This window comes from Panthera leo, chromosome E1 (genome assembly GCF_018350215.1).
Source record: "Panthera leo isolate Ple1 chromosome E1, P.leo_Ple1_pat1.1, whole genome shotgun sequence".
NCBI classification, from domain to species: Eukaryota; Metazoa; Chordata; class Mammalia; order Carnivora; family Felidae; genus Panthera; species Panthera leo.
The window spans coordinates 28,709,941-28,731,647 of record NC_056692.1 but is presented as its reverse complement, the minus strand read 5'-3'; the positions used below and the strand labels follow the sequence as shown (position 1 = coordinate 28,731,647).

At 43.3% G+C, this 21,707-nt stretch overlaps 1 long non-coding RNA gene across 1 annotated transcript; it reads left to right on the top strand.

Annotated features, from left to right (window-relative positions):
• Positions 1-15,527: 15,527 nt before the first annotated feature.
• On the top strand, positions 15,528-20,044 carry LOC122207176. Its single transcript, XR_006196705.1, has 3 exons — positions 15,528-15,606; positions 17,588-17,748; positions 19,607-20,044. It is a non-coding gene; the product is annotated as an uncharacterized LOC122207176 (long non-coding RNA).
• The last annotated feature ends 1,663 nt before the right edge of the window (positions 20,045-21,707 follow it).

The following is a 21,707-nucleotide window of genomic DNA, read 5'->3' as shown; positions in this document are numbered from 1 at the left end:
AAGCTCCAGTTCCCTCATCACTTTACTGAGATAATCGACATTATGTATATCACAGGGATGCTTTAAGGAGAGAATTCGTGTAAAACACACAGTAAGCTTTCAATAATAGTAACTATTATTATTGATCTGGCAGACACCTCCACAAGTCAGGGATAAGACAACAGCAGGCAAGATTTCATGGACCAAAGTCAGGGATTTGTTTTTTCAAAGCATTTTTCATCATTAAATGGAATGGATCTGATCTAGTTCCATGGGCATATTTGAGGGAAACAACTTTGCCTAAAGGGGAAATAAATGCCAGAGACATTCACAGAAGCATCAACCACAAACAATTACTAAACACATCGATCAATGCTCCAAGCTGTGCAATAAAGAAAGGGGGAGAAAAGTTATGTTTGGGGAGAGTCTGACCTGCATTATCAATTTTTACCATTTTGCTGGATTATATCCATTAACCACAAACATGCTGAAACATCTCCCATATATATTTTAAAAAACCAGGGGCGCCTGGGTGGCTCAGTCCATTAATCATCCAACTCTTGATCTCAGCTCAGGTCATAATCTTGTAGTTTGTGGGATCGGGCCCACATCATGCCCCGCTTTGGGTGAGCTCAGGCCTAGCTTCGGGATTCTCTCTTTCTCCCTCTCTCTGCCCCTCCCCTCCTTGTGTTGTTCTCTCTCTCTCTCTCTCTCAAAATAAATAAATAAACTTTAAAAAATTGTTTGAAAAAGCCAACTTGACCCCACATGGCCCCCCACCTAAAATTTCTCGAACTATGCTCAGCAACCCTGCTTCCTCTGCTTCTGTGATCTCTTGAACCCACTCACTCGGTGTTTGTGCCAACAACTTAGGCCACCGTACTGCCCTTGTCTTGGTCGCCAGTGGCCTCCACACAGTGCTTCATTCTCTCAGGCCTCATGACCCTGCTCACTGGCAGTGGTGACATCATTGATGGAGTACTCCTTGCCCCTTGGAACTGTGGTCTTCCTTCCACTTGGCCCTGGTTCTCGTCCTTCCTTTCTGGCCAGTCCTTGTCAGTCACCTTTGGCTGGATGCCCATCTCAGCCTCTGCATGTCGGGACGTCCTAGGCTCTGTGTCCAGGCCTCTTTCTTTCTGCTTCCTCTCCAAGTGACTCCAGCCAGCCCCACGCTTTCACTGCTGTCCCTCCACTTATGAAGCCCACGTTTGTCTCAACCTCCCCTCTCCCTGAACTCCAAACTCGCACATCCAGCAGTCACCTCAATGACCCCACTTGGAGATCCTCTCATCATCCAACTTGACATGTCCGAATGGAGCCCCTGCTTTCCTCTTCTCCCTCTTTCTCATCAAATAAATGGAAACTTTATACGCCTTTGCCTCTCTTTCTTTCACACTCTACATCAGTCCATCAGCAGATCCAGTCAGCTTTCCCTTCCAGATCCAGGATCTGGCCACTTCTTGAATTCTCCACTAGCACCTCTAGTCCAGGCCATGATCACCCCCTGGCTGGTCTCCCAGCTTCTACCCATGTTCCCCTGCAGAAATTTCCACAAAGAAGCAGAGAGAATATTTTATAACAAAAACCAAATCATGTCACTCCTTTGCTGAAAACCCTGCAAAGGTTTCCCTCCTCACTAAGACTAGGATACGATGAGGGGTGCATGGGTGGCTCAGTGGGTTGATCAGCTCTTGATTTCAGCTCAGGTCATGATCTCACAGTCGTGAGATCGAGCCCAATATCGGGCTCCGAGCTGAGCATGGAGCCTGCTTAAGATTCTCTCTCTCTCCCTCTGCCCCTCCTCCACTCATGTTTGCTCTCTCTCTCTCTCTCTCTCTCTCAAAAATTAATTAATTAATTTCAAAAAAGATTTTTCTCTTAAAAAAAAGAACAGAATAGACTAGAATGGTCAACAGGGCCTTACACAATCTTACCCCAAGCTTCTCCTCCAACTTTATCTCCTACCCCCACATTCACTTCACTCAGGCCACCTGGCCTCCTTGCCATTGCTGCAGCGCACTGAGCATGATACGGCCCCAGGGTCTTTGCACTCACTGTTCTCCCTTCCTGGAGTGCTCTGACCCCAGGCCATCACAGAGCTCTTACCCTCACTTCAGTCTGCCTCGGCTTATCTTAGCAGAGAAGTCTTTCCTGACCACTCTGGATAAGACAGACCCTTTCTTGACCACTCTCTGTGTAAGTAATCTGAAGGTGGCTCCTCAGTGGGGAGGTTAATGCAACAATCCAGGCAACACACGGGTAGCGCGATGGTGGATGTTGCCATGCGATGGACTGGACAGCAGGGAGATCCGAGGGATAATGGGAGGGGAAGGAGAGGTGAGGTCCAGGAAGACTCCCAGATTTGAGGCCTGGATGACTGGATGCCCAGAAAGATCCTCACATCCCTTCCTTCTTTTTCTTCCATGCCTTCAGGCTCCGATTCATCTGATTGCGCCCCCCCTTACCGCCCCCCCCCGGTTTATTCAGAGACCCAATCTATCAACCTCATCACATATTCTCTCTGTGCCTCAGTTTTCCATAAATTGGGGCAAAAGTAGTCATTTCTGCATAGGCCTATAGTGAGGACTAAACAGGTAATCCATATAAAGCATTTTGGACGATGTCCGGGACATAAAAATCACTCGAGAAATGTTGGCCGTGGTCATTATCATCACGGCTATCATTGCCATCGTCATCATCAGTGTCATTTATTTCCCAGCCTCCTATCCTGGCCCACTGTGCTCCTTTCTACCTCATGAAGCTATCGCTGTGTTGTGGGGCCTCCTTCCCTAGGCCCGAGTGCACCCTTGTCTTTCCCAGCTTCATTTTTCTACTGTTTTCAAGACCACCCCACATTACTGCCCCAGAAAAACTTTTTGCCACAAGACTTTAACTTACTCTCAAAGTAAATCGAATTAAAATTGAGGATCCCTCCCTCAGCCCCACATCAGAAATGCATCCACAGCCCCTGTCCCTCTCCCGAGGCCAGAACTCACAATACAATCAGGACAGAAACTCCATCCCCCTCGGTTCCTGCCGACCACCTGACGGGCTCCGGCTGAAACCTGCTTGTTTCTTTTTCCTGTCCCTAAATGCTCACAGATGTCTGTCTGTGATGTGCCTTTTCTCTATGATGTGCCTCTCAGAGAAGAGGGAAGATCAGATACTTGTAAATATTTTAATCTCTCTTTTTTCTTTCTCTCTCAGTATCAAAAGAAGCAGGGGGTGGGTGAGAGGGTGTTTTCCTCCTTCCAGGTGGAGTTGAACTTGGCCAAACCTGAAAACAACTTCATTTCCTCTCCTAGGGGGATAGGGATGGTGAATTAGCCACCCTGGGAACTAGAGCGAGCTCTTAACCCCTTAGTGCTAATTCCCCCAGGTCCACCAGACTCTGACAAGCATTAGAAGGAACTTGAATGTGGCCACAGGCTAAAGTGGGGACCAACATGGGCAGCTGGTTTCTGAATTGTTGTAAGACCTTTAGACAGGTCCCCAGGAAGAAAGGCAGGAATTACAACTGATGGCCTTAGATGAGATTGGGAGAAGAACAAGGGCAGACTGCAAACATTTACTGCTTTGCGTCTTTCAGAAAGAACCAGGACGTTTGAAATAAGAGGGGATATTGTCGCAGGCGTCAGAACATTTAAAGTTTATATCTGGGCAGGAAAATATTTACTCTAGAAAGTGTGGTGCATGGGACAATGTCACTCAAAATTTAAAGACTCAATCAGGACTCCTGTGGGAGTGTAAATTCATGCAAAATCTTTGAAAAGCAAATTGGCTCAGTGAGTCAAGAGCCATAAAAATATCCATCATCTTTGACTCAGAAATCTCACTTCTGGGGTTGGAGCCTAAAACAATTGCTCCAAATACAGAAAAAGATGTTTGCTGTGGTGTTATTTACAATAGCAAAAATAAAACAGTGAAATGGAGACATCCCGTCTGCCCATTTATAGGGGACGAGAGAGAGCAATCAGGCACATCTTCTAAGACCCATCTGGCAGTGTGCCTCTTACGAAGAGCACAGGATAACATGGAAGCATTTACAACAAGGCTGGAAATGGTAGTTACATAGAAATGTATATACACTAGGCTTTCAACCACCAGCACAAGACGATGAGGACCGTGAGTTTAAAAAACTAGTGGAATATTGGGCTCCTGGGTGGCTCAGTGAGTGAGTTAACTGTCCGACTTCCGCTCAAGTCATGATCTCATGGTTCCTGAGTTCGAACCCCACATTGGGCTCTGGCTGACAGCTCAGAGCCTGGAGCCTGCTTCGGATTCTGTGTCTCCCTCTCTCTCTGCCCCTCCCCCACTTGTGCTCCGTGTCTCTCTCTCTCTCTCTCTCAAAAATAAATAAACATTAAAAATTTTTTTCTTTAAAAACTAGTGGAATAAAACAGACAAAATGTATTTATGCTTGTGTTTGGGTTGATGGGATCCAAAAACGCCGTGGCTAGGTTTTTTGGTTTTTGGTTGTGTGTGTGTGTGTGTGTGTGTGTGTGTGTATTTTCCAAGAGTTTGTAAATGGAGTGTTTCATTTTTAAAATGGAAAATAATTATTGGCCTTCAAATTAGAAAACCCATCATGAGTTTTTGTTTTAACATCTACATGAAAAGTTTTACGTGGAAATCATTTTTCCAGAATTTTTTTTCATTGTATCATTGGTCTAGTGGTGTTAAAATTCTGCTACTCCAAGCATATTAACACATCTTTGCTCCCACAAAATGCCCACATTCTCTTAGCTTTCACCTCCATACAAGGAGGCTATGGGGAGGGGTGGGGGGGAACAGAAGCAATTATGATATCCACAGCTAAATATAGACTGCTGTTTACACAGGAGGACCCAGAGGAAGTTAAGATAAAATTTTCCACTGGATGACCTCATTTGCCTAAAACACTGAGTTGTCCTGGTCAGATCTTACAGAAGCACCGGCCTTCTGTGCTCTGGGCCAGCAGCCCGCAGAAAAGTGATACGTGGGTACTGCAGAAATAGAGAAGAGGGAGAGTCTGAGCCTGAGAAATCACTCTCCCAGGTCTGCCTCAGAGGCCGATGAGCTGAGAACAGTAGGCCTGGCTGGGGCCTCAGTGGGAGGGGCCTGGGTGGGGCCTCGGTGGGAGGGGGGCCTGGGTGGGGCCTGAGAAGTCTCCTCCCAGCAGCCCCTTCAAAAAGGAGAAACACCCCTCAGAAAGGACTGGCGCTCACATCTTGAATCCTAAAAACTGTCAGGGAGTAACTGGGTAAGAGACCAGAGGCTCCAATGGTGCCACCTGAGCGCCTGCTCTGAGCTCCTGTTTCAAATTGCTGGCGCCCTCTGTCAAAGAAGAATCCACGAGTCATCTGGGAGCCTGGGTGAGTAAGCCCCAGGCGGTGAGGATTATTGCTAAAGGACACCTGTTGGCAGCCTGTTTGAGTTGGCCTATAAGTATGGCAGCTCTGTTTGGGAAAATGAAAGGGACTAGTTAACAAATACATAAGGAAGCAAACAAACAGAAAGCGGGCTGTCTTCAAAAGCCACTCACTTTGTCAGAGACACCCCTGGTTTGGTAGCCTCTAGGTGACTTGGAAGGTTCCTGGGTCATTGAGCCCTCTGACTTTCTCCCAACCCCAAAGCCCTCCCATCCTGAATACCCATCCCACCTCTGTCCATGCACCTTTTGTTCAGCCAATCAAACAGCTGGATTTTTTTTTAAGTTTATTTATTATTTTGAGAGAGACAGCAAGTGTGAGCAAGGGAGGGACAGAGAGAGTGAGAGAGAATCCCAAGCAGGCCCCACGATGTCAACACAGAGCCCATTGTGGAGCTGGATCCTACCAACCGTGAGATCATGACCTGAGCCAAAATCAAGAGTTGGCTCAACAACTGAGCCACTCAGGCAACCCTGGATTTTTTTAAATAAACTTTTATAAGGAAACATTTTAGAGTATAATAAACCCTATATATCCTTTTCCTAGATTCAATAACTATCAACTCATGGCCAGTCTTGTTTCATCTGCACTCCCATCATTTTCTCCTTCCCCATCAATTATATGGAGCAAATCCAAACATTACATAATTTCTCCCACATGTATATATGTGTGTGTGTGTGTGTGTGTGTGTGTGTATGATAAAATATATGATATATATATGATATATCCTTTTAAAATCATTGTCACTATAGGGGGCCTGGATGGCACAGTCACTTAAGCATCCGACTCTCAATTTCTGCTCAGGTCATGATCCCAGAATCATGGGATTGAGCCTCATACTGTGGTCTGCACTGAGTGTGGAGCCTGCTTAAGACCATCTCTCCCTCGCCCTCCACCCTTCCCCCACTCACTCTCACTCTCTCTCTCTCTCTAAAGAAGCAAAACAAAACAAAACGTTGTCACTATTCCATGCTCAACGTGAAAAAAGCTAATAATAACTCCTCAATATGGTCAAATATTCAGGCAAGGTTTAACTTTTCCAGATTATCTCATACATTTTTGTTTGTTGACTAGAATCAGGATCCAAATAAGGTTCTTGTACTTGTGACTGACTGTCGTGTCTCAAGACAAAGAGCTAAATTCTAAAACTTACAAAATCCAAATTTAGGGCAGGTTAGCAGAGTGTCAGTCTTAACGGGTGCCAGTCATGAAACCCACGAATTCATTCACTGATTCATCAACAAATATTTATTGAGGACCTCTGGTGCACAAGGCCTGTGTTCTGCACTGAGATATACTGGTGGCTGGGATTATATCATAGAGGGAGTCTGGTGAGGATGGCAGACATTGATCAAATGATCACAGAAATGAATGTGGCATTTGAAAGGTTGAGAAGTGCAATAATATGGAGTTTACATAACTCTAAGAAACAGAATCAGCATCAACAGGTTGAGGTGTTGGGAAGTCAAATTTGGGCATCGTAGAGGGAAGAACTCAAAAATAACCAAATATGAAAAGAAGCAGGAACATATGATCCATCACCAAGAGAAACACCAACTACGAGAAACAGATCCATAAATGACACAACTGATAGAATTAGTGGACAGAGTGTTAAAATAACTATCACTTCATATGTCCAAGAAGGTAAAAGAAAATGTGATCATGGTAAGGACGGACATGACAAGTTCAACCCAAGCTGAACTTCTAGACATGAAAAATAAATCTGGGTGGGCTTACTGCAGAAGAAAAGAAGTGAACTTGATGATATAATAACAAAAACAGTCTCGGTGCTCTGTGACATAACATCAAACATATGTTTAACTGGAATTCAAGACGAGGAGAAAGAGAGGGACAAAACGGTTTGAAGAAATAATAGTTAAGATTTTTCCAAATTTTGATGAAACTTATAAATCCACAGATAAGATACAAACCCAAGAACAAGAAACTTGAAGAAAACTACATTAGGCCATAGCATAATCACAATACTTAAAACCAACAATAAAGAAAAATCTTAAAAGCAGCCAGAGGAAAAAAAGACATGTTACATACAGAAGACTGATGATAAGAATGACAGCAGACTTTTCATCGTAAGCAATGCAAATGAGAAGATAGTGGAGTGGCATCTTTGTTAGGGAAAAAACTAGCAGCCTAAATGTCTACACATGGAGAGAATCTCTCTCAAAAATGAAAACAAAATAAGGACCTTTTCAGACACGTGCAAGCTGAGAGAAGTCATCACCAGCAAACCACTTGTACGATGAAATCTTCAAGTAGGTTTTTCAGGCAGAATGAAAATTACATCAAAAGACAATTTGGAGGCGTGGCTGGTGGCTCAGTTGGTTAAGCATCTGACTCTTGATCTCAGCTCAGCTCATGATTTCGGGGTCGTGAGTTCAATCCCCATCTTGGGCTCCATGCTGGGTGTGAAGCCTACTTAAAAAAAGAGAGAGAGAGAGAGAGAAAGAAAAGAAAAGAAAATTTGGATTTACATAAAGGAAGAGCCCCAGAAATAGTAAATAAATGGGTAAACATAAAAGTCTTATTAAATTATTTAAATCTCCTTAAAATGTAATTGATAGTTTAAAGTAAATGTATAGAAGTTAAAATGTATGACAACAATAGCACAAAGGCCAGGAGGGGAGAAACGGAAGGCTTGTGGTATAAGGTTCTCACACCATATGTGAAGTAGAACAATATTTCTTGGAGACAGACTGTGATAAGTTACATGTCTACACTATAAATCCTAACGCAACCACTAAAAGAACAAAGAAGTTCAGCTAATAAGTAAATAAAGGTGATAAAATGAAATCATAAAAAGAACACAAAAGAAAAAAGAGGAGGGGCAAAGGAACAAAGAACAGAAGGCACAAATACAAAACAAATAGCAAAATGGTGGTTTGAAATCTAACCGCATGAATAGGTACCCCAACCAAAAGGCAGAGATGGTCAGATTGGAGAAGAAAGCAAGACACAGCAGAATGCTCTCTACAAGGAATCCACGTTAAATGTGAAGAACATGGGATGCCTGGGTGGCTTGGTCGGTTAAGCGTCCAACTCTTGATCTTGGCTCCGGTCATGACCTCGTGGTTTGTGAGTTTGAGCCCCGTGTCGGGCTCTGTGCTGGCTGCACAGGGATTCTGTCTCTCCCTCTCTCTGCCCCTCCCCCACTCATGTGTGCTCTCTCGCTCTCAAAATTAAATAAATAAATAAATAAATAAATAAAACAAATGGGTTAGGACACCTGGGTGGCTCTGTTGGTTGAACATCTGACTTGAGCTCAGGTCATGATCTCGCGTTTCATGAGTTTGAACCTTGCATTGGGCTCTCTGCTGTCAGCGCAGGGCCCACTTCAGATCCTCTCTCTCTCTCTCTCTCTCTCTCTCTCTCTGTGCCCCTCCCCCACTGGTGCTCTCTCTCCCTCTCTCAAAAATAAATAAACGTTAAGCATTCTTTAAAGAACAAATGGGTCAGAAGTAAAAGCATGGAAAAAGATATATCTTAGCAACGCTAAGCAAAAGAACGCGAGAGTTGCTATAAAATGTCAGACAAATTTTAGAGCAGGAATGTTACCAGGGGTAAGGGGAATTTCATCATAATAAAGGGGTAAATGCATAATCATAAATAGTGGCACAGCTAACAACAGAGCTTCAAAATACACAGAGCATCCTGCCATTATTGACAGACAACATAATTGGGTACATAGAAACCCCAAACATGTAGAGAAGAACTATTAGCATGAATAACTAATTTACCAAAGTCGCTGGCTATATAGTCAATAAAGGATCTCTTCCACTTTAGCCATTCTGGTGGGTGTGTAGCAATATCACATTGTAGTTTAATTTATATTTCCGGGACGACATCTTAATATACTTAGTGACTATTGCAATTTTCTTTTGTAATGTATCGGTACAAGTCTTTTGCTTATTTTTCTATTGGGTTGTCTGCCCGTTTCCTGTACTGATTTGTAGGAGTGCCTTATATATTCTGTATATGACTCCTTTGACAGCTTACCTATGACAAATACTCTCTTCCACTGTCTGTGGCTTGCCTTTTCACTTTTGTTCCAGTTGTAAATTTACTACCTTTGTGATTGCTTTGCTCTGCTTTGTGATTCTGCAACCGGACTCTGAAGATGGTATTTCTCCTTTGCCAGCTGGCTTAATGATATGGTTTGTCAGCAGGAGATACCGGAGGCTCACTGCAAGGCTGGAAGACGAAGAGTTGCTTTTTTTCTTCTGCTGTTACAGTTTTGCATGGAACGCCAAAGGGAGCAGCGTGCAGAGGCCCTGGCTTGTTTACCACAGTGACGAGTACTTTCCAGCCATTCCCTTCATTACTGCAGTAGCGGACAGGGTGTTCTCGAAGCAGCCATGCCTCACCACCCCACCCCCAGCCCCCCGCCTCCAGAGATCTGAATCTTAGCCTTACAGGGCTCTCCTTCTAAGTTTTGTGGGTTTTTTTTTTTTTTTTTGAGGCTTTATTTTTAAATAATCTCTATACCCAGTGTAGGGCTTGAACCCACAACCCCAACACCGAGAGTCACACACTGGCCTGACTAGGCCAGCTTGGTGCCCCTAGGTTTTTAAGCTCCTTCCTTGTTCACTTTTCTGCAATTACCACCTTTATTATATCTTGGCACTTTTCTTTACCTTTTTAAACACTAAGTCACCTTCCTTTTCTTTATATTGTATTTCTTTATCTTAAATGTCCCTGCTCATATTATTGGTATAATTTCTGTCTCCTGACTGGGTTCTGACTTACACTCTCTTGATAGTGGCAGTTAGTGGAAAGAAAGTGCTAATTCTTAACATGCTTTGACAGCTTCGCTGAGAATCAATTGGTCCAATATGTGTTGGTCTGGTTCTGAGCTTTCTCTTTTGTTCCACTGATCTATATAGTTACCTTCACACCAGTACCACACTGTCTTGATTACTGTAGCTGTCTAATAAGGTCTTGAAATCAGGTAGTATAAGTTTTCCAATTTCGCTCTTTTCCCCTGTTGTTTTGGCTCTGCTAGGTCATTTGGATTTTCATGTAAATTTGAGAAATGGCTTGCTTGTTTCAATAAAAATGTCTTCTGGTATTTTAATTGGAATTGTGTTGAATCTCTGGGTCAGTCTAGGTTGAACGGACATCTTTTTTTTTTTTTTTTTTTTTTAAGTAGGCTCCACACCCGACACGGGGCTTGAACTTACGACCCGGTAATCGAGAGTCGCATGCTCTGCTGACTGAGCCAGCCAGGCGCACCAAACTGACATCTTAACACTATTGAGTCTTCTGATCCATGAACATTGTGTTAGTGTGCTCAGGCTGCCATAACAAAATACCACAGATGGGGTGGCTTAAACAACAGAAATTTATTTCTCACAGTTCTGGAGGCTGCAAAGCCCCAAATCAAGGTGCCGGCAAAGCAGGTTTCATTCTGAGGCTTCTTCTCTTAGCTTGTAAGCTGCTACGGCTCCCTGTGCTCACGTGACTTCTTTGTGTGCACACAGGAGAGAAGGTAAGAGGGAGACACAGAAAGAGAGCTCTCTGGTGTCTCTGCACATAGGGACACTAATCCTATCAGATCAGGTCTCCACCCTCTTGACCTCATTTAATTTTAGCTGCTTCCTAGGAGGCCCCACCCACAAATACAGCCGCATTGAGAGTTAGGGCTTCAACACACGAATGGGGGGTGGGGGGTGAAGTACACAATTCAGTCCATAGCAAACATCATATGCCTTCCATAATTTAAGTCTTCTTTGATCTCAACCATTTAAAAATCTTTTCTGTGTGTTGCATGGTTTCATCAAATATACCTCCATATATTTAATATTTTAATGCTATTATTGGTGATGTTTTTAAGGATTTCAGTTTCCAGTTGTTTATTGCTAGTGTAGAGAAACAGAATTGATTTTTGGTCATAATAGGCCTTGTATCCTGAAACTTTTCTAAACACACTTCTCAGTTCTCATAGCTTTCCTTAGGATTTTCTACTTAAAAAAAAAACCATGTCATCCGTGAACAAAGATGGCTTTGTTTCTACTTTTCTGTTTACATGTTTTTCCTTTTGTTTGTTGGTTGGTTTTGCCTTATTGTGCCTGCTAGAATCTCCAGTTGTGATGTGGTGAGAGCATTCACTTGCCTTTTTTCCCCAGTCTTGGGGAAGAAATATTCAAATTTCACCATTAAATAATGTGTTAGCTATTGGGTTTTTCTTTCTTTTTTTTTTAAAGATTTATTTATTTATTTAGAGACAGAGAGCGAGTGAGAGAGTGTGTGCGGGCAAGCTGGGGAGGTGCAGAGAGAGAGGGAGACAGAGAATCCCAAGCCAGCTCTGTGCCTCCAGTGAAGAGCTCAAGGCAGGGCTCCATCCCACACACCATGAGACCATGACCTGAGCAGAAATCAAGAGTCAGACGCTTAACCAACTAAGCCATCCAGGTGCCCCAGCTGTAGGCTTTTCTTAGGTGACTTTGGTCAAGCTGAGGAAGTTTCCTTCTATTCATTTCCTCCTGAGAGTACCTATCATAAAGAGGGAAATTCTGTCAAATACATTTCTCTATTAAGATGACCATGTAGCTTTTTTTCTTCACTCTATTTGTAAAATTGATTATGCTGATTGATTTTTGAATATGAAACCAACCGTGCTTTCCTGGAGTTAGCCCCACTAGGACATGAGGCATTATCTTTTTACATATTTCTGGATTTGATTTCTTAAAGTTTTGTTAAGAATTTTTGCATTTGTGTTCATGAGGAATGCTATTCTATGGTTTTCTTTCCTTATAATGTCTTTGGTTTGGGTATCAGGTAATACTGTCTTCATAAAGTGAGTTGTGAAGTCTTCTCTATTTTTTGAAAACATTTGTGTAAGATTGGTATTATTTCTTCCTTACCGTTTGATATAATTCACCAATGATGTCATGTGGGCCTTGAGGTTTTTTTTGTTTTTTTTTAATGTTTATTTATTTATTTTGGGGGGGGGGGGGAAAGAGAATACCAATCAGGCCCCATGCTCAGTGCAGAGCCTGATACGGGGCTTAATCTCATGACCATGAGATCACGACCTGAGGACCTGAGACGAAATCAAAAGTTGGATACTTAACTGACTGAGTGACCCAAGCACCCCCTTGAGTTTTCTTTATAAGAAGGCTTTTCAAATTATGAATTTAACTTCTTGAATAAAAATAAGATTATTTGGGTTTTCTATTTCTTTTTGAGTCAGGTCTGGTAATTTGCCTCTGGGGATATTTGTAAATCTCTTAAGTTGTTGAATTCACTGGCATAAAGTTGTTTATATTATTTCCTTAATATTTCTTTAATGTCTGCAGGCTATATAGTGGTATCTCCTCTTTTATTCTTGATATTGGTAATTTGGTTCTTCATTTTTTTCTTGATCATCCTAACTATGGGTTTATCACTTTTATTCATTTTTTTTTTTTTAATGTTTATTTATTTTTGAGACAGAGGGAGACAGAGCATGAATGGGGGAGGGTCAGAGAGAGGGAGACACAGAATCTAAAACAGGCTCCAGGCTCTGAGCTGGCAGCACAGACCCTGACGCGGGGCTCGAACTCACGGACCGCGAGATCATGACCTGAGCCGAAGTCGGCCGCTTAACCGACTGAGCCACCCAGGCGCCCCTATTCATTATTTTTTAAAACAGCTTTTGTTTCCACTAATTCTCTCTACTGTTTGTTTTCTATTGCATTTATTTCTGCACTAATCTTTATAATCTCTTCCTTTTATTATTTTGAGTATATTTCACTTTTCTGTTTCTTCCTAAAGTGGAGACTTAAGTCATTCATTTTAAATCTTTCTACTTTTCTAATGTAAGCATTTAAAGCTCTAAATGTTTCTCTAAGCTTTGTTTTAGCTGCATCTCTGATAGTCTGATATGTTGCTTTCATTATCACCCACTTCAAAATATTTGTGATTTCTTCTTTGACTCAAGGATTATATCGTTCATTGTTGCTTAATTATCAGATATTAGGGTATTTTATTTTATTTTACTTTATTTTAAGATTTTTCTTCTTTAAGTAATCTCAACACCCAACATGGGGCTTGAAGTCACAACACTGAGATCAAGAGTCACACGCTCCACGAATTGAGCCAGCCAGCCTCCCCTAGGGCGATATTTTAAATACTTCCTTATTATCGAAATCTATGTTAATCCTACTGTGCTCAGAGGACATATTCTATATTATGTCAATTCCCTTAGTTATTGATTCTTGTTTTATTGCTTAGTATATGGTCTATCTCTGTGAAGATCCCTGTGCAGTTGAAAAGAAGATCTGTTCTGCCATTGTTCAGGATAATGTTCTACAAATACCAATTCGGTTGATTTGGTTGCCAGTGTTCTTCAGATTTCTAGAGCCTTACTGATTTTCTGTGTTTTTTCTATCAACTACTGATCATTGCCATTCATCAGTTCTATAAGTTTTTGATTCATGTATTTCGGAACTCTGTTAACTAGATGCATTCAGATTTAGAGTTGTTAATGCCATCTGTATTTAAGCTATGTTTACCCCATATGGCTGAAGCAAAAAACCAAAGACACCAACCAAAAATACCTGTGACTGCTTTTTTTCATAAATTCCAATTTTTAAATAAGTAGTAATAGAGATGAACAAAAACAGAAGAATAAAAATCAAGCACAGTGCTACCTCTAGAGAGATAAGCAGCATCGCCATTGTAGAATGCTTTCAAAAGCTTCCCATGCTTTTGCATGCTTTTTCCATGCATCTTTCAAAATGCTTTCCATGGATGTTGTAACATCCTTTTATAACCGAATAATCACAAACATTTTTATGTCATTATTATTATTCAACATTATTTTTAGTGGCCATGTAATATTCCATTGTATGAATAACCATAATAAAATTAACCTCACATCACATTTACATTTCTCTTTTTTAATTTTTAATCTTAGAGCTATCCATTCATTGGAATCTTCCTTTTCAACTTTTTCCCTGTGTTCTAGTACCTTTCCTCTCAGTTTAGGGTAAACCTTTCCTAATACAGTCCCCAGGTGGAGCCCTGTGGTCTGCCCCTGGAGCTACTCCTCCAAATAACAGCCATCCGTTCCATGTTCTCCTGAAATGTTTGTTCAACACACTTTGCGTCCACCTAAGTGTACTATCATCTTTCCTCTCCAACACCATTCTAAATACGTTGTTGTGGGAAGCTAATTCATTTCCCTGATTTCTTGTTAAGGTTGAGCCCTTAGAGAGCCGTTTGTACACCACACTGCGTATTTGCAGTGCACTCCATTGAAACCCCTCCTGGCTCCTCTGGGATCCCTTTCACCAGCTCCCCATGCCCACTGCCCATTCTGGGTACTTTGCTACTAACAGCTTCCACTGATGACTTTCAGAGAATTGACCTTGGGCACCAAAGCTGCTTCACTCTGGGAATTTCACACTTTCCCCTCAGCAGCCTATACCCAATAACTGACTGGTTTGAGAGCATAAACACACCTGGCAATTTTGATTCCAGGTGGTAAAGCTCTGAAGAGTAATCTGCGCTCCACAGCTCGGGCTGAGTCTGGGATGGGAAATCTCACCTTTGCTTGGTTTCTTCTCTTCCCCATCCTGCCTCTCCCATTCCCCTACAGATTTCTTCTGACAGTGGACTTAAAATCACTGGCACCCGCATCTTTGACCCAGGCTCTTCTTTTGCTAGAACGTCACCTTAAGACAGCATCCAAACACCACCTGATGCATCAATCAGAGGAGGCTTCTCCCCAACTCTCACCCACACGATCCAAAAACGCAAGGAAAGTGGTGTGTCTAACTTCAAAACAACCTGACATCTGAACATCTATGCTTGCACTAAAAGAATAATAGGTGTTTTTGTTCACCTTACAAAAGACTTCACAATAGGGTTCTAAATACAGGGAACTCCACTTGCGCGCTCAAAATAAAATTACAAAATGTTACCCAAAAACTTGACCCAGAGCAACTTTTCCAGAAATAATTATCCTATATAAAGCAGTGCCCTGTATAGCAGCCCAATAATTGAGGCTTTGAAATCCCTCTCGGCGGGGGGAAAGTGGCTTTCTCCAGGGGCCCCCTGGTAAGTTTCTGACTCTTCTCCCCCGCTCCCTCCCTCATCCCCTGCAGGGAGTTGCCATGGTGACCGTGGGACGTTGACCTCTGGAGTAGCTCAGACTCCGAAGAAAGGGTTTCCTCCGGCCTGCGGGGCCTGGAAGCGGGGAACCGAGATGCAAATGGTATTCTCCTTGGTCAATCGGGCAGATGGGCAGATATTCGACTAGTTTAGGCTCGGAGCCTTGAGCAAAGTACCCAAACAACTTCAGATGCGGGGGAGCTGACACGGGGCTCCCCCTGCTGCTCCCGAGTAGAAGCGTTAACAAAACACCTCGCCCTGAGCCCCATTCAGACAGACACCCGCACGCAAAGAAAGGCCTTCCTCAGGGAGGCGGGTTCGGGCTGAATGGCTCTAATTAATTTATTATTGGAGTTCACGGATATAAAGAGAGGGTCACTACAAATGTAAATGACGCTGTTTTTATCCCAGGATCTAAGGCACTTAACCAAGGAAATGAAAGCTATCTCACATTTGTTTAATTAGCTCATTTGAATAGAAGAGAGGCCAGGGAGGGACAAAAGGCCTGAACTCAGGAACTTGCCCTGGCGAATCATTCCTCACCCCCTTCACTGGTAGGCCCCCCGCTGAGCTCCTTCCACAGTACTTTTTAAAAAAATGTCATTAATGTTTGCAATTATAAAAATAGTTGGTGCTCACCGTCACAAGTCAATACAAAATTTATTGTAAGTTACCGTCTCCCCTCCGATTGCAGTCAGTGGAGGTAATCAGTGTTAACATCCAGGAGTATATATAGTCTTCCATAGCTTTCTTTGGGATCACTTCAGCGTGCATAACCACTCCCCGTGATGGCCTCCCCCTCTGCCTACCTGCTGCTGCATTGCTCTCACTAAGGTGATCTCATGGCATCCTGGAGATTTCTCCACATCAACATATACGGATCTAATTAACTCTTCAGTGCCTCCATAATAGTCTATAAGTACTACAACTTATGTAATGATTGTTGATATAATTTTATCTAATTTTTCTCCATGTTTGCTACCCCATCTTTCAAGATTCACCTCCTTCCCTCACCAGGTAAGGGAAAATACCAAAGTGAACAAATAGGGGATTGGAGGTCATTGAGCTAATTGCATGAGAGTCTGCCCTCCGAGATAAAAAGTATAAAACAGGGGCGCCTGGGTAGCTCAGTTGGTTAAGCATCCGACTTGGGCTCAGGTCTTGATCTTGCTGTTCGTAAGCCCAAGTCCCGCTTCGGGCTCCATGAGGACAGGATGGAGCCTGCCTGGGATTCTTTCTCTCTCCCTTTCTCTCTTCTCCTTGCTCACTCGAGCCCTCTCTCTCTCAAGTAAATAAGTAAGTAAATAAATAAATAAATACAATAATTTCTCCAACATTCTGCTATTGATGGACAATTCTTTTTTTTTCTTTTACATAAATCAGTATCTATATTGCAACTGTTCTACGATCATGATCATGGCATTCAAAAAAAGACATGAGAAATTAATTCATGTAAATGATGCCTCTGTTTGATGGACAATTCTGATTATACACAGCTTTTGCTACTATAAATAGGGTCAATCTTTTGTGTGCATGTATATATATCTTATTGTATATATACATATTTATGTCTTATTATATGTTGTATATATCTTTTATTTCTTCACACTGATGCTATTATTTCTGTAAAATACATTCTCAAAATTGGAGCCAAATGATGTGCTCATTTTTACTTCTAAAAGTCACCTTGAGATTACTTTTTCAAAAAGGTTTAACAATTCACATTGCAGTCTGTTTACCCACGCACTTGACAACACAGAATGTTATCAATCTTTAATTTCTGCCAATCTGATGAGTGAAACTGGTACTAATTGTTGTTTTGTTTTGCGTTTCCCTGACTACAAATAGAGTTGCATGTCTTTTCATATGCTGGTGGATCATCTGTATTCTCTCATCTGTTGAATACCTGTTCATATCCTTTGTCCATTTTTTTTAAGTTTTGCCTTTTCCTTATCAGGTTATACTTTCACAATATTATTTATTGTCTGTCACAGGTATTATCATTGTTAGTTTTTTGACTCAGTAGGACTCCATCATTTCTGTCGATTTCACTTGTGAATACCAGCTTTCACTGTTTTTTCCAGGTTTAATGGACAAGGGTGAAGGTCTGGGGAAAATCATGCCATGACTATAGAACATAACAGAGAGGAGGTTCAAGTGATCCTTAATCAGGATGGCTGGGAAAACTAGGAGGATGGGAAAACCAAATTAACAGAATTTAGCATCTTATATCAGGCAGAGAGAGGTGAGTAGCTTTTCCAGAATTCAGTCAATCTCTTTGTTCTGCTTTTCTTTAAGATTTTATTTTTAAATAATCTCTGTACCCAATGTGGGGCTCAAACTTACAACCCTGAGATCAAGAGTCGCATGTGCTACCAACTGAGCCAGGCGGGTGAGGTGCCCCTCTTTGTTCTGTTTTTAATTCCCTCTTGGAATAGAGTCCTTCTCCCACATCCTTTATCTAGCTCACTCCTACTCATTTCTCAAAACTCACCTCAAACATCACCTCCTCTGAAAAGCCTTCCTTGATCCACCCACCAGCTGACCTAGATGCCCCTCCTATGTGTAGTTCTATTCTAGCTCTTGTCACATCATATCATAACCCACTCATCAGCTTGTCAGTCCCCCGCCTCCAGACTGATAGTCTTAGAGCAGGACTCCCAGGGCTGCCTGGGGGCTCAGTGGGCTAAGCGTCTGACTCTTGACTTCGGCTCAGGTCATGATCTTGTAGTTCGTGAGTTTGAGACCTCATTGGGCTCTACACTGACAGTGCAGAGCCTGCTTTGGATTTTCTGTTTTCCTCTCTCTCTCTCCCCCTTCCTTGCTCATGCTCTCTCTATGTGTCAAAAATAAATAAACATTAAGAAAAAAAAAATAGAGCAGGACTCCCTTTGGAGCACATGTCCATTCCCAGGGTTCAGCACCTTCGTGAGTTCTCGGTTTGTTCAGCTAGCTTGAACCAATTTGGCAAACTTTTCCTTGGCACCACAATGTCAGGTGCCGTGGGGGTGACAGAAGAATTATAACACATGACCCCTGATATCAGAGTGATTAAAATCTAGCTGAGGCATAATGACACGCTAAAATGGAGATAGTTGTGCCTGAGAGCAATTACACTTCAGGAGCATATCATGTAATTGAGAATACAAATGCGATAGAAGCCCTGGGTGAGGGCGTACGTGGAAGTCACGGAGGACGTGGAATTTGATCTGGACTGTGAGGGTGGGTAGGATTTGGGCGGGGAGTCAGAAGAAACCAGGGCAGCCACGTAGGGGCAGCAATGGGCAAAGGTGTGGGACTGGGAAAGAGCATGTGGTCCTCATGTGACAGCAGGGAGGTTCGAGTGACCGGAGCAGAGAGCTTTTCCAAGGAGGAGGAGGAAATCCGTGTTGGACAGCATCTGGCTTCGGCAAGGAATTTCTGGATTACTTAGGAATGTGCGTGCTGCCTCCCCAGATCTTGTGGACTGATTATGGCACTCTGCCATATACTCTAAAGACAGGTTCACATGTCTCTATCACTAAGTTGTGAGCTCCTAGTCCGGAGTGTGGGTTGCAGAATAATGTCCTCCACACATACACACACATACACACACACACACACACACACACACACACACACAAAGATGTCCGTATCCGAATCTCCAGAACCTGTAACTATTCTGCATTATGTGGCAAAGGGGAATTAAGGCTGCTAGTCAGCTGACCTAAAACCAGATTATCCTGGATTATCTGGGTGGTCCAACATAATCACATGGGTCCTTACAAATGGAACAGAGAGGCAGAAGGGAGTCGGAGGGAGCTGTGACCGCTGGGGAAGGTCAGAGTGACACAATGTGAGGAGGATTCAGCTCACGGTTGCTGGCTGTGGAGTGAAGGAGGGAGTGAAGGAGGGAGCCAACAAGCCTAGGATCACGGGCAGGCTCTAAGTGCTGGAAAGGGCAAGGACACAGATTCTCCCTTAAAGCCTCCGGAGAGGGAAACAGCCATGCAGGCATATTGATTTTACCCCAGGGAGACCCGTTTCAGACTTCTGATGTACAGGACTGTAAGATAATAAACATGTATTGTTTAAGCCACTAAGTTCGATGTACTTTGTTACAGCAGCAATAGGAAAACGGACACAGGACGGACCATGTCTCGGTCGAATTTGCGTCCACACATAACTCAGCTGCCTCTATTCCGGTGCTCAGTAAATGCTTCCTTAATGCAACTGTGTAAAGAACCACTGACTCAACATCCCTCCCCGAGAACATCAAGCAAACTCTACCAACATCCATGGGCGTAGAGCCACGTGCTTCGGGTCAGTTTGCTCTCGGCACAGATTTTGTTTTTGCTATTATAAAATAACATCAGAGCAAGTATCATCCTTCTGTTTTTGAAACAATTTGCTTATCCTAAGCAGATTTCCTGGGTCAAAGATGATGGACAATTTTTACGGCTCTTGACCCATTTAACCCAACTTACTTTCCAGAGAGTTAGAGCTAATCGGCGCCCTTGCTTGTAATCAAGCACCACCGTGTACCCACCACTGGGCCCAGCAGGGCCCTCAGGCACAGCCTCCTCCCTGCACATTAAAGTTTTTTCTGCTTTGATATCAGCTGTACAAGCTTTGGTCCCGGGACTCACTAGGGGCCTCCCACCCTGAGCAGACACCCTGGACATTTTGCTGTGGTGGCCTTCCTGGTGGCAAGAGCGACTTCTCCACAGCCGTGAGGAACATTCCTTAGGGATAATGCTGGTCTGGGAGGGAGGAACCTGACAGATCCCTAGTTTATTTTTAGTCAGCAATTACAATGAGACTTTTTTTTTTTTAAGAGTTGCAAGAACTGATCTGCCTATGTTCAGGAAGCTGGTAATTTTCCAGTGTCCCCAAAGACGGGGCCTGAGAATTGGAGCTGACTGGCCCCAGAGGGAAAAGCTGGTTGCTTTAAAGGTCTGATCCTTTTCTCCCCTTTGCAACACGGTGGGTGGGATGGTTTGTTTTGTTTTGGTTTGTTTGTTTGTTTGTTTTGGTTTTGCTTTTGTTTTTAATGGAATCTTTTGTTTACTATGCTAATAAGAGCATCATGGAAGCAAGAACAATATTTAGTCATTTTCCATCTGCTTTCAGCCCATAGGGCACAGACCTGCAGGCTTCATCTTCCCTTAGGAATGACTGTCTTCCCACTTGAGGAGAAAAAAAATCACTTTGTCACTCACAAAAGTCTTACTGTGCTTGGGTATGGGGGATGCTGTTCAAAGCATGGGGAGGCAACCAGGCGGGGATGGGGCTAACAGGACCTTGCAAAGCGTTGGGAATCAGAGGCTCCCGGGGAAAATGGGCAGTTCGGGTCTCAGGCTCTCTGAGTGGGCAGGCAGTCGGCTGGCTCTTCCCTCCCTTTTCTCTTTGGCCTCTGTTCTTTTCCCACCGGCCAGCCTCTACCTCTAATATGTCCATATGATACAAAGCCAGTGAAGCCTAGCCTTTAGGAGGCCAGAGGAATGTCCTGCCGCACCAGAGGCACATTCTGGGACTCCGTCAGGCCCAAAGGTACCTTGGTTTTGCCTGCGCGAGCCTGATCTGAAAAATGAAAAAAGCCTTTGGACTCTAGAGATCTTCACTGTTGTCCTGCTCCTTCTCAGACTTCCCTCATGACTTTCAGTCTCCAGTCACCAGGGCCTCAGGGTCCCTCTCTGTGAAATGGCCAAACAATCTCGCTTCCCAGGGAGCGAGCACACAGTGTGCCTTGGGAGAAAAGAGCAACAAATATTTATAAATCCATCACCGAGGTGGCAGCTGAAACAGCTGACAGAGCACAGCCCAGCCCAGTCAGGCCCCGGACCTCCACAGGGCCTGTTTCTTCCTGCTGCCTCCCACCCACACCCTGACAGAGCAGGGCTGACCTCCAGCCTCTCGGTGGGGCCCCAGGCGACTTCCCAGCCCGTGAATTTCCTTTGGCACTTCGAGGCTCCCCCAGGAGGATTCATGAGACCGCAGCAGGAAATGAGGAACAGAGTTTTAAATCAGAAGGGGAAGCAATGTCTTTGTGTCAGATAAGTGGCCTGGATCCAGGGCTGAGAGACTGTGGCGCATTTCTCTTCACAGACAGCGGGTGCTCTTCTAGATGTGGTTATGGCAACAAAATAAATGATGGATAATTGCTTTTGTGACAACTTGCCAATTAAATTAGACTCAGCAGAATAACATAATGACAATTTGTTA